Source organism: Chenopodium quinoa, unplaced genomic scaffold, assembly GCF_001683475.1.
Source record: "Chenopodium quinoa cultivar QQ74 unplaced genomic scaffold, ASM168347v1, whole genome shotgun sequence".
NCBI classification, from domain to species: Eukaryota; Viridiplantae; Streptophyta; class Magnoliopsida; order Caryophyllales; family Amaranthaceae; genus Chenopodium; species Chenopodium quinoa.
In genome coordinates this window covers 322,587-334,529 of record NW_018743332.1, presented here as the reverse complement: position 1 = coordinate 334,529, position 11,943 = coordinate 322,587, and positions in this window count along the sequence as shown.

Genomic DNA, 11,943 nt, shown 5'->3' with positions numbered 1-11,943 from the left:
CAAGTGGAGTGAACACCCTTTTGGATCTTTGGATTCGTGGTTTAGATATGTTTGTAGCATATACCTCCTTAGAGGAAGAAGAAGGATGGTCGCTCTTCTTTCCTCTCGCACTATTATCTTTCAAAAGGTCATTTTCAATGTCAATGCCTATATTATAAACAGCTTTGAAAGTATTCAAGTTGTGTTGGTACTTTAAGTGCTTTGAATACTTCCCTTAGAGATTCTTGATAAACATCCTCACAAATTCTTTTTCGGTAGGAGCCTTGACTATATTAGCAGAAGTTTCCCTCCATTTATTGAAGAAAGAAGTGAACCCTTCGTTTTCCTTTTGTTTTAACATCTCAAGTTGTCTGTGGTCTGTCTTGTCTTGGATGTTGAACTTATATCTATCTATGAAAGCGTTTGTTATCGACTCCCAAGAAGAGGTTTTTTTCTTTGTCGAGAGAAAAGAACCATTGTTGACAAACGGTTTCGAGAGATAGTGGGAACAGAGAGGGAAAAACCTTCTTATCGATACCCTTAATGCTCATTATAGTTTCAAAAGCTCTTAGATGGAAGTAAGGGTTATCTGTCGCTTTGAATTTAGGGATGTCAGTGGCGTTGAACTTATGCGGAAGAATTTCTTTGTCCAGTGAGACCCCTTGTGAACTCATGCCCTGAAATTTGTAGTCACTAGATAACTTGCTCAAGCTTTCTTGCATGAGGTCTATCCGTTGTTGCTTCACAGGATCATCGATCTTGAGTGCGAGTAGCTTCAGTGTCTCAGTCACGGTAGCCAATTGGTTCTTAAGATCATTGATTTCTTCTTGAGTTGCCATTATCTTCTTAGCCTTCCTCTTTTGACGAATCGGTTTATCAAAAAGCGAGACTTGAATAAAGAGGCTGTCCTTGATTAATCGCCCTTCTCTCCTCGACCAAGTACTATGGGAAAGGAATTTGGGGATACTTATTGTTAATTATTTAACTCAAACTTTATTCAACATGCAATGGATGGAGGAAATGAAGAAAAATTAGAATAAAATGTGAAAGAAGATTTGAGTGGAGGGATATGAAGAATTAGGAATAGAATGTACCCCCCGACTTAAACGACGGAAAAGACCGACTCATGCATGAACCTAAGACATGGCCATGGTGATGTGTACTCAAAGTGTGTGCTAAGACTAGTGAGTGTAGGTGACATATTAAAACTCGTGTCATGACCATGTAGCTAGACTATGTGACCACGACTCGATTAATGACTTGACAAGGTGTTATTGACGGCGAAAATTAACCGAATTAATTAGCAAACTGGTAAAATAGACCCTAGGTGATGACTCGACAAATAATCCGAACTGTCGGCCAAGCGACAGGACTGGCGTCACAACATAGTTATTGGCGCCAGACTTTTTAGTAAATGTCTGGCGCTACACACCATACAGTGGCGCTACAGCTCAGACTTTGGCGCCAACATTGGAGCTTTGGTCTGGGACTATTTTCGGTATTATTAGTCAACTGGGGTATGCCTAAAGTCGTACTAGGTCAATTCCGATTAAAAAGAAACTTTATTGACTCAAATTAATTAATTAATTAATTAATTAGGCAAAGTTCTTTAAGTCATTAATTTTAATCTCAACACAAATCAACAAACGGTTAAGAGGGGCATAGAATATATATGCACAACAAATAATGCACAATTAGTCAAGTAGGCACAATATGATGTAATGAGTTTGCAACCTAACCATGGCTCTAGTTCTCTAAAGTTCGGGATATGGTTTAGTCAAATAGGGTCCATGGTTAATTGTCCAGATGCACCGCGTAGAAGCCTAACCGTGAAGGGTTAACGCGTGTGGATAGAACACCGCGAGTTTTTAGAAAAAACTCACTTCCAAGGTTTGGTGAATTCAACCTCTCAGATGTACCCTTTGTTGCCAGGAGCGTTCAATCGGGTAGATAGAGCATGAATTCCCAGAGGGTTATGTCCATATGTAGAACACATATGGGTTTCAGAAAAGTGAGAAAAAATTCAATCAGGAAGTAGGATCGAGCAAACAATACGAAAAACCGATCGAAATTAGAAAGCATATTTCTGGCTCGGTATTGGGGGAAATTGGCGCCAGCAAACAGAGACTGGCGCCAACTTTTAACTATAGCGCCTGGCGCCAATACTGGCGTCTGGCGCTACGGCTAAAAGTTTGGCGCCAAGCTCTGGCCCCTGACGCTACTTCCCACATGCCTCAGCAGCTTTCTGTGCTCAATAAAATCATCCAGTTTCGCGCGGTGTTATTTCATTCCTAGTTGTGAAAGACATTTCTCAAATTGCCTACGTGTAAAATCCTATGTTTTTGACTCATTACGGATGTTCTTTCCAATGAGAACCTTTTTATGCAAATGACAATAATGTTAATCAAAATTACGCACATGAAATACTTAGAACTTTTCGAGTCTCATCCACTCATTCTAAATCATTGCCGAAACAAATTCAGGAATTAAAATAGAAATCCTCCCCAGTGGAGTCGCCAAAAACTGTAGGGAATAATTTCAAGCCTTAAAAATCCCACTAGTTTGAACCCCACTGTGATCATACACTAAAGTACGGTGGCGTCCAAAAGGGAAGAAGATAGAGCAAAAGAGTCGCCAACAAGTTTTTTAGGAACTTGTAAACCGTTCACGAGGTGAAGGTTACACCCCTTAACGATCCAAGAGATCGTCAACTCCATAAGGTCATGAACCAAATAAGGGTTCGGGGATGATGGTACAAATCCAACCTAAAAGAGATTGAACCCGCCCTAATAATAGGCCTCTACTTTATTCTGCTCGTATTCATGTGCGCTTTCTGACTAACATACAATCAATAGGATTAACCCTAAACCTGTTTAATCTATGTTGGTTGAATTTAATGCACAAACAAATCTATTATTGGCGATCACTTGAATTTATAATCACAATTAACCTAACAAGATTATTAAATATCTTATTAAGCGTGGTTACAATTACAAATTCCCTTTAATCATGCAATAAAAGGTGATCAAGCAATAAAATAAATATCAAGCAACATAATAAATAATCAACATCATTAATAATAATAATAATATCAATCATACTCAATGATAATCATAATCATGTTAAAGCATAGCAAGATCCTAGGCATGATACTAACGAGATTAATAACAAACCCTAGCATGTCACTAAGCAATAAAAATCAAATCTTTAGCCCTAACATGATACTAACATGAATTATTATTAGGAAGAACATAGGAAGCATCGTACTTTTAACCATACTTAATATTAAAGTTACCCTAGACATGATACTAGGAATCAAAACAACAATCTAAGCATGATTTCTACATCATAATATCAATTAAACCATTAAAGTACTTACTTGGATGCCTCGTACCTCTTTCTAATAACAAAATACACACGTTAGTAACTTCAAGGAAAATAATAATCAAAGAAATTAAATTAAATAATTGAAAGAGAGATTTGGGACCAAACCCTCAGAAATTAAAACCTTTCACGTCTAGGGCGAAAGCAACTTCGAATATGGCTAGGTGTTTCAAGATCTTGTGAATGCGGAATTTTGTATTAAAAAGCAAGAAAGAAAAGAATACTAAAGAATTAATATTATTGAACGTTGACGAAAGAAAGATGAAGAATGAATTAAAAGAATTTGAGGAATGATTGATGCTTGTTGATGAATGATGAAGATAGTTGGTGAATGAAGAGAGTTGATTAAAACTTAAGAATAAAGAGAATTGGTGAATGATAGATGTAGATGATGATTGAAAACGGATTTTTTGATACGATATTTATAGAGAAAATCATCAAAAAAAGATAATTTAACAAAACAGAGTCTGAAGATCATAGAAACACATTGGCACCAGTGGCTAGCGTCAGGCGCCAGTGGCTAGCGTCTGGCGCCAAGCCTGGTTCCAGGCGCCAAGGCCTGGGGTTGGACGCCAAAGTGGTTTTCAACGCGTTTTCGAAAATCTGATAAATTTCCTGTACTGGAAGATAAAATAATATAATTTCCATCGAAAATGCTATTTGATCTTAATTAAAACTCTGAAGAGTCCTAATCGAATTAGGAATGATGAGAACCTTCTAGAATGTTCTAGAAGACTAAAACCATTCCTAATTGCATTAGGAATGATAAATCATATTAGGCCCTCCCCTAGATCATTGGGCCGTACATAAAGCTCAAACTAGGCCCAGTTTAGTAAATTGGCCATAATTTCCTCAATATTCATCGGAATTGGGCTTATAATATACCGTTGGAAAGGTCTTTGCAAGCCCCATCCAACTACACCACTATTGGACCCATATCATGGACCAACCAAACTGGAATGGCTGTTTTCTTAAAATAAAGTTTTCAAAAACAGGGAGAAGAGAAAAGAAATAAAACTTTCCGCAACACTAGACCTTTCCACACTTTCGTTTCATTCGATTATGATTCAACGTGAAAGGCACTCATCACCGGGTTTGGTTTTGGGGAGACACAAATGGGTGTCTACAGTGGGAGAGGTACCAGGGGTGGCAGAGCAAGGGGTGGTAGAGGAAGAAGTGGGAGAGGAAGAGGTCAGGTGCCACAAGGTTATGGGGTGTTTGTTGCTGCTGATGGTTCCAATTACACAAATGTAAGAGTGTTTGATTGTTTGAGTTGTGCTTATATAGTTCAGTTTGTATTCTAACAAACTTAATTATATTTGTGTATAGGTACCAAGTGGAGCAGGACCTCAAGATCTCAGCACCACAACATTCTCCTACAATTTCAGCCAAGGGTCCAAGATTTAAAGTGCAACACATCTAGTTAGGTTCCAATTCCAGTGTAATGGAAATGTATTTTGACTTATTTTGAACTTTTAGAGCCAAACAATATGAGTAATTGTGTTTACATACTCTGGCCAACTATGTGTAATTAATATTTCAAGTATTTTATGCATTTTCAATTTTCTGTCCACTTTTTTTTCCTTTTATTTATCAAATTTTGTCCACATTTCAAGTATTAATGTGCAATGCAATACTTAAATCAAAATTTGCCAACAAATTAGGAACAAATTAAACCATAAAGTAGTTAATAAAGTCATGCATATATATTCCTTTCATAAGATTTTCTTACATATACCCAAACACTTAGGCTCCCATTTTTAACCTAAAACAAAGCTAAAAATACTACTTCCTGCAACTGACATGTACTACTACTGGCTGAGTTGTTACACCTTACTTGCATCACCAAAAACAGAAAAAAATTACACAACTCAGCCACATACAAAAGACTACTACATACTACCTACTGCATTACTCCAACACCAAAACCACACACATATTTCCCTAACATCTAGTTCTAAGGAACTATTTCAACAACAACACTAATGTAAAAAATGCCCAAGAGAAAACCAATGTCAGCATCAATCTCCTGTCAGTGTTGTGTTCCTTCAACTCATACATTGTCTCAGTGGTGGCAATTCCCATCTCTGCAACCTCATCCACAAGCTCCTCCTTTTTGGCTTTTAGTTTCTTGACCTTCTCTCTCAGTCATTCGATCTCATCTTCAAGCTCAGATATCCTGGACTCCTTATCAAGAACTCTGTGCTGCAAGACCTTAACATCATCTACTACGTCGTACCACTTGAAGAAGCTGCATGTCCTCTGCTCCTACATATTAATCAAATTAATACTCAGAAAAAAAATTGAAATGAAAGTAGCCTAACAAAACTTACAGGCCAGTATGAACAGCCGTAGAATCTTTTCCCTTTCGTTGGACCATCGTGGCGCACAGTTCTCAAAGGGGCTACCTTGTCATGGTTGCAATACACTTGCATAGGAGAAGAGTTTCCCCTACTTCTAAATCTTGAACCAGACCCAACAGAACCATGACTTGTCGCCATTGATAAAATCAGAAAATTAGCTTTCAAGGTTGATAATTTTAGGGGTAAGGAAGATAAAACAATGGGGATGAAGAACAATTTTAAAGGAGGAAGAAAAAAGGAAGTGAAGCGGGAGAGGAGGAGTTATTTCACGCGCAATTAATCCCAACTACCAGAATTTATTAAGGGAAGAAATTGGAAGAAATAAAAAAGGGAAAAGTTTACCTGTTTCAGAAGATTATTGTATATTAAAAGAAGATTAATAATAAAAGTGGGTTTGTCTTGTAAATATGCAAAGGTGGGTTTGTTACTTTCAGTTCGAGCAAAGGTGGGTTTATTTATTTCCATTTTTCCTAATCTTTATGGTTTAGTGACATGCTAGGATTTGTTATTAATCTTGTTAATATCATGCCTAGGATCTTGCTATTATTATTATGTTTTATTGTTAACATAACTATTATTATGATGATTATTAATATATTATTGTTGCTTGATATTATATTAATTATTGTTATTGTTTGATCACGCCTTTTATGCATGTTTAAAGGGAATTTGTACTTGTAATCACGCTTAATAAGATAATTAATAATCTTGTTTAGGTTAATATGATTATAATTCAAGTGATCACCAATAATAGGTTTGTTGTGCATTAATATTTAGCCAATATAGATTAAACAGGTTTCGGATAAACCTATTTATTGTTTGTTAGTCAGAAAGCGCACATGAATACGATAAGAATAAAGTAGAGGCCTATTTTCAGGACAAGTTCAATTTCTTTTAGGTTGGATTTGTACCTTCATACCCAAACTTCCAGTCATGGTTCCAGACCTACTGGAGTTAACGATCTCATGGATCATTAAGGAGTGTAACCTTCACCTTATGAATGGTTTACAAGTTCCTAAAACTTGTTGGCGACTCTTTTACTCTAGCTTCCTTCCCTTTGGACGCCGCCATACTTAAGTGTATGATCACAGTGGGGCTCAAGTGTGGGATGCTTGAAATATTCCCTACAGCTTCCGAATCACATCTTTTCTCCACCTCACAAGAATGTACTTCTCAGGTATCTCATAGTGGTTGCTCATCTCAAACACCCTTATGATGTGGCGACAAATAATGCCATGACATTCAAAGTAACGACAACTACACTTACCTTCATACATAGAAGTGTAGAACTATCAATAACAAGTGTGTACTCCCTCTTTCTCTTTGAAGGAATTTCTTTGTTATTGTTCTTTGGCTTGTACCACACTCGGTCCTCCAAGACATGCTCGGTTAAAGTATATGAAATCTGCTTTCTACGGATCCCACTCACATATATTAGAAGGTTGCCCCCTCTTTACACCTCTTTAAATTTGGCATCTGTATATATCTTCTGAAATACCAACTCCTCCGGAGAGTCAGTGTATGCTTGACGCACATACCACTGATTGTTCCCATTAGCTTTTCTCTCATAACCACATCTAACCTCCAAGGTATCACAATAACTCTCCACAAACTCAGACAACAAAGTGTTCTTGCTCAAATACCCATAAAAAACCTATGAATACTCTCCACATGCTGAGTTGTCTTCATTCCAGCCCAAAACAGATGTTTCAACAAACGCAGGAACCCAAATATAACGTTCGTCATACAACCCTAGAAAAATTCACACCAACAGCTAACTAAAACCAAAAATTTTCACACCACTGAACATTCACATTTCACTCACAGTGCCACTCAAATCAACAGTAAATCACTAGTAAAGGTATAGGTTTCATGCATCTCAACAAGATCTACTTAGCAACAAATCCATTTCATGTAGAAAACTAGGGCATCCAATGACACACACATCATCAGGAGTATAGTCAGTTAGCAGAATGAGAGTCACATGCAAATATGCACATATTCACAATCTTTTACAAGTATGCACAGAATCACCCAAATATCAAATTTTAAAAAACATTAAATAACAGGACTAATCACCAAAATAACCACCTACTAACACAACAAGCCAGTACAACTATATCACGCAACAAGCAATGATATATACACTAAGTTGGAGACAAACCTTGTAGCCATTCATCGTCTTAAAGTTCATGCTTCTTGATAACTTCATTCCAATTTGTCTCAAACTCTTCACAATCAAGGCTGTCATAAATCACATCCTCAAGATCGTCATGAATTTGGGAATAATTAGGAAGCTTGCCAAGTTTCTTGCCAAATTTTTGTGTGATGTGCCAAATACACCATCAATGAGTGGTTCCTTTCATAGTCACCTTTAAAGCTTTCCTCATCGCCGCGTCTTGATCCGTTAGGATACTAAGTGGTTTCTTTTCACCCATACACCTCAACCATGAAAGGAATGATGTCCTTCGAACAAGTGTACTATTCCGTTAGTGGGTTCAGAATTATTAGAAAGCTAATATATTCAGTAAGGTTAAGTGATCGGAATGCCTGGGTGAAGGACGCTTCCGATCAGCAATATTAATGCATAATTATTATTACAGCTTAATCTTGACTGAACCCTTCGGGTTACACCCAAGTAGGAATGGCAACGGACCGGATTCGGGTCGGATGTGGCTAATCCGAATCCGATCCGTTTAGTAAACGGACCTTGGACTCGGATCCGAATCCGAGTCCGAATTTGCAAAATCTGAGTCCGAATTTGCAAAATCCGAGTCCGAGTCCGAATCCGATCCGACTCGTAATTTTCGGATCCGAATCTGGTCCGCTTATACGGACCTCCGAAATGATCTGAATATTTTTTTTAAATTTTTTTATAATGTCATATACCTATAATTGTTTGTATTGTCATACCAATTAAAGTATAAACATAACATATTTACATTATAAACTAAGTTACATAACAAAATTATGCTACAAAACAAGAAAATAATTGTCCCAATTTATAGAGCATATGCTTATACTCTCGAATTCGGACTCGGATCGGACTCCGTCGGACTTTGCGTAGGGTCCAAGACCGATCCACCTCCTATTCGGATTACATTTTATCGGATTCGGACTTGAACTAATTTTAAACGGATTCGAATCGGATTTTTTTCCTTCGGATCTGATCGGATTCGAATCGAACTCGAATTAAATTGCCATCCCTACACCCAAGCAACTAACGAACCGAAGCGACGAATTAATTAGGAATTAATTAATAAGTCGGCCGAGTAATTAATATTTAGACGTCGGAAATTCGAGCTTGGAGCGTCGAAACCGAGCGTCGAAAGTCGAGTCGAAAATAGTAAAAGACGAGACGTAAAAAATTATAATAAATCAACAATGACCGAAATACCCCTAGCATCGGTAAAACTGAGTGCTAGTAGGGGCGCGACAAAAAGCTAGCAACCCGCACCAAGTGTGCGTGGCAATGCTAGCATGCGGCAGCTAGCAGCCCGCACACTTGGTGCGTGGCTTGCTAGGCCGTGGCAGCTAGCAGCCTACGGTTTTGGGCGCAAGTGAGGTGGGCCGAAGCCTCACAACCGCACCATGGCAGCCCACAAGGCAACCAAGGGTGCCCAAGTGAGCTGCCATGTGGCCAAACTCAATTGGAGGAGAAGAAATGGAGGTGGCCGGTTATGGGAGCAAGAGTGGGGGGCAAGTTTGGTCCCCCCCCCCCTTCTCCAAATGGTCCTGACCTACTCCTCCTTGTATGCTTGCCACTTGTTGATTTATTACTAGTTTGATTATTAATTTTATTTTAGCTTTAAAATAAAATGGAAAAATCAAATTCTCCCACATTGATGGGAGAGCTTTTCACACTCATGCATTTCCCTATAAATACCCAACTTGGGGCATTGGGAAGAGCACTTGAGTAAGAGTTGAAAAAGGCATCACCATTGTGAAAACCTTTGAACTCATTAATTACTCGGGTTTTGGTCGGGCCTTGCTAACCCCAAGGCATTGGACCGTTTTCGGTGGTCGAGTTGTGGGTGGACTATCGTTGGAGGCCGTCGTAATTTCGAGGCTTGCTTTCGAAGTAAGAGCCCCTTCCGGTCGGGCGAAGCACGCTCCAAAGGTAATCGTTTTATCTTAATCTTGTGATTAATTTAATTATGTTTATTGTTTTATTTATTGCGAGTGCGATCTTTTTTTGGGTTTGTTTCCGCGGTGAGTTGGACTCACCAAACCCCAACAAACCAATTAGAAAATATCCATTCAAATGTTTTCGTGGTTTCTCGAGAAACTAATGCACATCCAAATAATATCGTTTGACCGTGATGATTCACACCCACAAAATTACAAAAGGGTAGCTTATACTCATTGGTTAAATAAGTCGAATCAAAACAAATGGCACCTCCAAACTCCTCGTAGGCAACCCGGCTCCTAGCATCAATGAGCCTACCTAACTCATCTACACGATTAGTATGATAAAAGCTTGAGTTATCATCTGTCATCCTTTTGAAGTAATCAAACATCATCTTCGCGTCATCATTCTCAAACACAAATTTTCTTTTCAGTGCAACTATGGCATGCAAATCATTTTGGGTAAATTGCATCTCTTCCTTCCCATTCCTTTGCCGAGCCATACAATTATATATGGTAGCCACAGGAACACCCACCTTTCGATCATTTAACAGTTGTTCAACAAAGTGAGGATTGTCCATAAGGAACTTTTGCCTAAACTTGGTAATATTTTTGGACTTCCCTGGTGTAGGCTGGTGACCATCATGCTCTACCACTGCCTACTCAATTATCCAATCACCAACATCGTTAACCCTGGCATACACCTTAACAGGGAAGCTAACTTTTTGTCTTCCGTTTCACACAAACCTTTTCACTTATTTGTGAGTTTGAGATAAAGGTACACCCGGACTTCTTACTCCTCCTACCGGGAAAACCAAAACATTCACAAGTCCAAGTCATATTGCGCTTTTCCTTCGCTTTTTCACCTCTACCTCTTGTCGCCCTACTAGAACGGACAACCCCAAACCCTTCTTGTTTTCCAAAACTCCTAAAGTATATGTCTATTTTTTGCCAACTATCAAATACCATTCCAACAGCGGGGGGAGGAAGAGATACCTCAACATTTGCACACTGTTCAACTTTAATACTTATAGCCACACTACTCTTTCCTTCCGTTCGAGTTTTGTCTCTCCAACAATCACCTTTTTCCACAAAAATTCAATTAATATCACATAGTTAACCCACAACCTAACTAATTCAAAAATAAAGTACCATACTTAACTAAATTAAACAGTGGTGGGCATTAAACAAATCAACTCCAACAGCAACAACAAAATAAAGTACCTTAACTTAACTAAATTAAACAGTAGGCATTAAATAAAGCAACTCCAACAGCAACAACACAAGCATAAATCTTAGGACTAAAAGCAGACCCACCATTGACACTGTACACTAAACACCAACGGGACACAAGACACTGAAAAGCAAGAACACACAAGACCCACCACCACCAACAACAACAACAACAACAATAACTATATAAACTATGCAAAATAATATGCTAAACCATTAAGGAGGTGTTTGGTTCACATAATTAAGGTATAAGGTATGGGTTTAGAATGGTTTAAACTCATACCTTATGTTTGTTTTATGATTTTATGAGTTTTAAACCCATACCTCAAACCCCCAAGGTACGGGGTTTAGAAACCTTGGTGGGGGGAGGTGGGTTTGGCTCATTCCCATACATTTAGGCATTAAATAAAAGAAAAACATTGCTTTTATAATCATACCAAACATATGGTATTAAGAATCAAGTTCCAAACCCATACCCATGTGGTTTCATTCCTGATTCCAACCCTATACCAGTTTGCGAACCAAACGCCCCCTAAATGGGCAATGCTCTCTCTCTCTCTCTCTCTCTCTCTCTCTCCATATTCAACCTAAACCGAAGTAAAGATTACCCATTCACAACCCACATTAAATGTGCTCAATTAAAATTAGTTAACATATTACCTCCTTCAACAAGGCTTCAAGGGCTAACAAACACTGATCGTCCTCATCTTCTTGCTCGCGGGTTTTATATGGGTCTTCGGGGTCTTCAATGGCATGTTCAATGACAGCTATGTCACAATTGAACAACACACCGGTATCACGACCACCATCATCTTCGTCATCGTTTGTTAACAACGAATCCTCCATCACCAACATC